The sequence below is a fragment of the Elephantulus edwardii genome, unplaced genomic scaffold (genome assembly GCF_000299155.1).
Source record: "Elephantulus edwardii isolate Elephantulus edwardi_28Jun2011 unplaced genomic scaffold, EleEdw1.0 scaffold00128, whole genome shotgun sequence".
NCBI lineage: Eukaryota > Metazoa > Chordata > Mammalia > Macroscelidea > Macroscelididae > Elephantulus > Elephantulus edwardii.
Genome location: NW_006399878.1, coordinates 3289310 through 3296071, shown reverse-complemented (window position 1 = coordinate 3296071; position 6762 = coordinate 3289310). Strand labels below are relative to the sequence as shown.

Here is a 6762-nt window from a genome sequence, read left to right as displayed (position 1 = left end):
CCACCCTTAGCCCAGTGCCATTGCCCACTTACTTCCCAGCTCCACCCTCCACCAAGATAACCCTTCTCATCTACCAAGTCCCTTCAGAAAATATCTTCCATTGTCCAACCCATGATCTGACAGTTTGTATCTTAAGCTTTCTAAGTTTAGTTGTGCTGTCTCCAAGGGAAGGTGACGTGTCCTGTAGAACTTCTGTGTAGATTATGTTTCCCTCGGGCCCGCCGGAAATCCTGGGTACCTGTGGAAAACGCCTGTCCTTGCTTATCTGCGGCCGCTGCGGCCCTCAAGCCTCACTTCCACCCAAGACCACGCTTGTCAGAGCAAATAATTCAGTAAGCCATACTGTGAAGAAAAATGTGGCATCAGGATCTCAGGAAGACTCCTCAAAAACCTGCACTGTGCAGATGCCACATAGTGTGGGGGAGCTGAAAGCACTGGGGACCTGAAGTGCTTGTTGCAGAGATCAAAGATAACAGTCTTCAATATAGATTTCATCTTAACATTAAGAAGATACAAGTCCTTACCACTGGGTAACATTATGATAGATGGACAAAGGATTGGAACTTAATGATTTCCTCTTACTTGGATCCACAATCAACACATTGGTACTAATATTCAGGAGATAAGGAGACGTATTGCTTTGGGCAAGTTTGCTGGGGAACAGGACCTCTTCAGAATACTGAAGAGAGTAATATCAGTTTGAAGACTAAGGTGCACCTGACTCAGGCCACAGTCTTTTCAGGTTCTTGGAATGCATCAGAGAGCTGGACAATGAATAAGGGTAACAGAAGAAAGGATGCCTTTGAGTTGTGGTGTTGAAGAAGAATCCAAGACTATCTCATAGACTGCCAAAATAATGAACAAGCATGTTTTGGAACAGGAACAACTGGAGTGCTCCTTGGAGGCAAGGATCGCAAAGCTTCATCTCTCATACTTCATGCATGGTGCCAGGAGAGGCTATTCATTGGAAAAGGATATCATGATTGGAAGGGTGGAGGGTCAGCGAAAGTGAGAAAGGACCTCCATATAGATAGACAGATTGACACAGTGCTGCAGTGCACTCAAGTGTATCAGAGATGGTGAGGATGGCACGGGAGAGGACAGGATTCAGATCTGTTGTTCATAGGGTTGCTGTGAGTCATACTCAACCCAACGCACCCAACAACAACTATTCATGTAAAAAGTTCTCGTGATGTAGTTGGTAATGAGTTGAGCTAACCACCCAAAGGCAGGAAGTTCTGAGCCACCAGCTGTTCCTTGGCAGAAAAATGGTTAGTTTCCTAACATGCAGTGTACAGCTTATGAAAACCCTCTGGAGGGTCAGCTATGTATCAGTTCTGACTCAACAGTATATAGCAATTCTTCATGCTGCCAGTGGGTTTTGATTTTCTGTTTATTCCAAAATAGTATATTTCTCTCAACTTAAAAAGGATTTGTATTTCCAAAAGTTATTATATAGTTCCTTTTTATAGACTAATTTCCTATATAGCTTGAGCAGTATAAATAGTAACTTACTTACTTATGGGATCATATCCTTTTGTGTTGTGAACAAGAAACTTTGAAACTTGAGGTCTTTGTAAGACTATATTTTCTGAATAGTTATTTTTATTTGGATAAGTATGTGCAGTGAGGCTTATTCACTGGACTTTTTTCCCAGACATTCCTTACCTCCTCCTAACTTTTTAGCAGTTATCTTAGGCTGCATCCCTCATGCATACTAGTGATATAGTGATAGCAAGCACACACTTTGGACCATCATATTCTTTACTCACTGCTACAGTAAAGGCTGCAGAGTACAAACAGTGTAATTAGTTTACCAGCTTTATAGCCACAGCATTTTCTAGTTTTGTTTGACTGAAATATGCCTTACAAGCAAACTTCCTTCAGTTTTCTCGACTTAATGATTTGCCACAATTTAAGCCAAAAGCAACAATGTTTGTATGTTCTCATCTCGAGTGACATATTTCAGGAAGTAATGTATATTTTTAATTTCGTTTTAAAAACAGCAAACACACTCATTACCACTGACTTACAGTAGACACATAGCTGACCTTCCAGTGGGTATTCAGAGCTGTGTAAATGACATGGGAGGAGATTGCCCATCTTTCTTGGAGCCACTGGCTTATTCAAACCCCAAGATGTGTCCCTAGCCACACAGCTCTGTCCTCACTAGATCTCCATGACTCTTTTAGCTATTTCATAAAATACATATTAGTACACATAATATAAAAAATTCACATTTTAGCATTTCACATTAAAGCATATAAATCTGTGGTTTATCATCCTCAGCATCTGTGGAGGGTAATAATTCAATCCGTAATAGTTATTCCAGAAGGAAACTCATTAAGCAGACACTCTCTTTTCTTTAATCTCTCCAAAATTCCTGGTAGCCACTAAGCTATTTTCTGCCTCTATGTGTTTGCCTATTCTGGTTACTTTATATAACTGGAATATATAATATGTGGTCACTTGTATCGATTTATAGTGCATAACATTCTCAAGGCTCATTTTATTGTGCCATGTATATCATGTACTTCATTCCTTTTTGTGGCTAAGTAATACTCCATTAAATGGATATACAACATTTTGTTTATCAGTCTGGTTGCTGGTGGTTTAGTTGTTTCCATCTTTTTTGGAATACAGCTTCTGTAAATATTCATGTATCTTTTAAACTACATCTAATTTTCATTCTTTGAAATATATATCTAGGAGTTTAGTTGCTTGTAGCTCTGTGCTTAACGTTTTTAAAAAGTGCTAAACTATTTCTCTAGTGTCTACACTGTTTTGAATCCATACCAGCAATATATGAGAGTTCCAATTCTCTATATAAATATTAGCATTTGTTACTATCCTTTCCTTTTTTTTTTTTTAATCCTAAGTGTGTATGAAGTTGTAGCTTCATGTGATTTTGATTTGAACCTCTCTAAGGTACTCAGGATCAACAGTGTCTCTCTGGAGACTAAGGTGCGCCTGATACAGGCCATGGTATTTGCAATCGCTTGTTATGCATCAGAGAGTTGGACAGTGACTAGAGAGGACAGAAGGAGAGTGGATGCTTTTGAGCTGTGGTGCTGGAGAAGGGTACTGAATGTACCATGGACTGCCAGGAAAACAAACAGATTCATCTTGGAGAGGATTAAACCAAGCTACTCCTTGGAGGCAGGGATTCTGGGGCTTCGTCTGACATACTTTGGACATGTTGCCAGGAGGGACGGGTCCTTGGAGAGGGACCTCATGTTTGGGAGGGTGGAGGGACAGCGCAGGGGGGGAAGACCCTCTATGAGATGGATTGATTCGGTGACTGGGGTAATCGGGATGGGTGTGTCAGAGGCAGTGTGGTTGGCGCAGGATAGAGCAGGGTTTAGGGCTGTTGTGCATAGGGTCACTATGAGTCAGAAACGACTCAACGGCACATAACAACAACGAGGGAGCTTATTAGGGAATTGTTCATAGAGAATGAAGCCTTCTAATCAGAAGGCTGGCTTCTGTGACTGTGTGGATCTACCAGGTACTCCACAGGAGAAAGGTAGGCAGTCTCCTCCCATGCAGTTTATAGCCACAGAAACCGAGTGGAGGGACAGCTATGAGTCAGAATTTATTCAATAGCAATGAGAAAGAGAAAGGCAATGACTAATGATTTTGACCATCTTTTTGTGTCATTTATCTTTGGCAAAATGTTAAAGTCTTTTTTCATTGTGTTGTTTGGCATTTAGTTATTAAATAGTAAGATTTCTTTATATATTTAAATACTATTTATTTGTCAGATATGTGATTTCTAAATATTTTTGCCCACTCTCTGTTATCTTTTTACACTCTTAGTGATGGATGCACCCAAAATCCACTATCATCAAGTCAATTCCAACTTATAGTGACCCAAAGGGTAGAGTGTTGTTGTTGTTGTTATTGTTGTTGTTGTTGATATGTGCCATCATGTCACTTGCGACCATAGTGACCCTATATACAACAGCCCTGAACCCTGCTTTATCTTGAGCCAACCTCATTGTCTCTGACACACCTACCCCCACTACCCCAGTCACTGAGTCAATCCATCTCATCCAGGATCTTCCTCTCCTGAGCTGTCCCTCCACTCTCCCAAACATGATGTCTCTCTCCAAGGACTGGTCCCTCCTTGTAACATGCCCAAAATATGTCAGACAGAACTTCAGAATCCTTGCTTCAGAGGAGCAGCCTGATTTCATCCTCTCCAGGATGAATCTGTCTGTGCTCCCAGCAGTACCTGGTATACTCAGGACTCTTCTCCAGAACCACAGTTCAAAGGCATAGATTCTTCTTCTATCATCCTTAGCCATTGTCCAGCTCTCTGATGCATAGCAAGTAGTTGTGAAGACCATGGCCGGGATCAGACTCACCTTAGACTCTAGACTGACATCGTCACTCTTCAGTACTCTGGAGAGGTCCCTGACAACAGATTTTCCCAGTGCAATTTGTCTTTTGATTTTCTGGAAAGGATAGAGTAGAACTGCCCTATAGAGTTTCCTAGGCTGGAAATCTTTAAGGGAGCAGGCTCTCTTTTTCCCTCAAAACAGCTGATGAGTTCATAGCACTAACCTTTTGGTTAACAGCCCAACAATTAATCCACCATACGATGGGGACAGTTTGACACAAAGGATATCATTGCTAATGTCAGATGGGTTCTAGCTGAAAGTCAATACCAGAAGACTGTCTATTTATGTTTGACTCTGCAAAGGCATTTGACTGTGTGGATCATAGCAAGTCATGACTAACTGAGAAGAGAGAGAATCCAAGAGCACTTAATTTTGCTGATGTGAAACCTATATCTAGACCAAGAGTCTGTTTTGTGAACAGAACAAGGAACATTACATGGTTTAAAATTAAGAAAGGAGTGTGTCATTGTATCCTTTCTCCATACATATTTACCTATTAAATCTGTATACTCAACATATTATTCAAGAAGTTGGACTCTATGAAGAATATGTGGCATCAAGTTCAGAGGAAGACAACAATCACCTGTATTATGCAGATGATACAACCTTGCTTGCTGAAAGTGAGGACATGAAGAACGAACTTGCTGCAAAAGGTCAGAGAATACAGTCTTCAATATCGATTGTATCTCAGTGTCAAGAAAACAAAAGTTCTTATCACTGGAACAGTAGGCAGCATCATGATAGATGGAGAAAAGGTTGAAGTTGTCAGCAATTTAATCTTACTTGGAGCCACAGTCAACATGCTTGTTACCAGCAATCAGGAAATCAGGAAACGTATTGCGTTGGGAAAACTGTAGTCAAGGACTTCTCCAAATTATTGGGGAGCAATGATATTAGTTTGTGGACTAAGGTGTGTGCCTGATTCAGGCCACATCTGAGAGATGGACAGTGAATAATAATGACAGAAGAATTGATTCCTTTGATCTCTAGTGCTGGAGAAGAGTACTAAACATCCCACGGAGTTCCAAAAACATATGTCTTGGAGAAAATGCAGCCAGACTGTGTCTTGGAAACAAAGATGATAAAGCTTTGTCTCACATACTTCACGCATGTTACTAGAAGAGGCTATTTCTTGGAGATGGACGTCATGCTTGGGAAGGTGGAGGGTCAGCAAAAGAGAGGAAGACACCCCCCCCCCCCGAAGAATGGACACAGTGACTGCTACAATGAGCTATGATGTGTCAGGAAATGTGAGAATAGCATAGGATAGGACAGGGTTCAGATCTGTTGCTATGAGTCACACTCGACTCGATGGCACTTAATGACAACATCCATCATTAGGATTCTGTTTTATGCACCAGAGTCAAATTGTATTCACATTTTATTTCTCTTTCCTCTTTTATTGTTTGTGCTTTTGGTGTCATACTTAAACCATTGCCAAATTCAAAATCTTGATTATTTTCTCATATTTTCTTTTAAAAGATTACTTGTTCTGGCTCTTAAATTTTAGGGTTTGACTCATTTAATTTGATACCAGGTAATTAATTTATTTTTTTTTTGCATGTGGATATACAGCTGTTCCAGCACCATTTTTTAGAGAGACTGCTTTTTCCCAATGAATAATACTTTTGGCACTTTGGTTAATAATCAGCTGACAATATATATGGATTTTTTTCCCCTGGGATCTCTCGTAATCATCTAAACAACTTCTTTTCACTCACTCCAGAAAGTAAAGACACAGCCTATTGAAATCACAATGGTTCCTTATAGTAGTGACTACAGAGATGAATGAAGGTGGGAAGGGAGACAAAATTTTCAAGTTTCTTCCTTTGCCCTTTCTCAGTCTGTACATCCTTCCTTCACTAGTGTTGAGACTGATGCTTTAAAGTATTCCCATTGGAATGAATGACCTTTCTTATTTTATTATTTTTTATTTCCCAGTACAAAGTATTTATTTAATCTAGTTTGGCCTGCCTTTCATACAGGAGATCCTTAATTTAAAATGGGTAAAAGTTCAATTGTTAAATGCAGTATTCTGTCAATTTTTTAAATTTGCTTCTTTTTGTCACACTCCAAAAAAATACCTTTACCTTTTTTTGTTAAAAAAACCTCCTATCCTGTTTTATATTTTTAAATTATTTTACGTTTTGTTTACATACAAAATTTGTATATGTTGTATTTCATTTATACACATGGTATTTCATGCATTCCTCCAATCACACTGCATTTCACATTATCATTCCCATACATTGAGTTCCATAAAATTAATCATCATTAAGTTTTACCCCAACCCTGATGTCAGTCACTTTCTACAACAGGGGCACCATGCAGTATTTGTCCTTTTGTGACTGAAATA

The 6762-nt window shown here is 39.6% G+C and overlaps 1 protein-coding gene across 1 annotated transcript in view; it reads left to right on the top strand.

The window, feature by feature from the left end:
* Window positions 1-6762, top strand: part of MICU3 (mitochondrial calcium uptake family, member 3) — a 156395-nt gene that overhangs the window by 144305 nt on the left and 5328 nt on the right. The gene's annotated exons all lie outside the window — the stretch shown is intronic.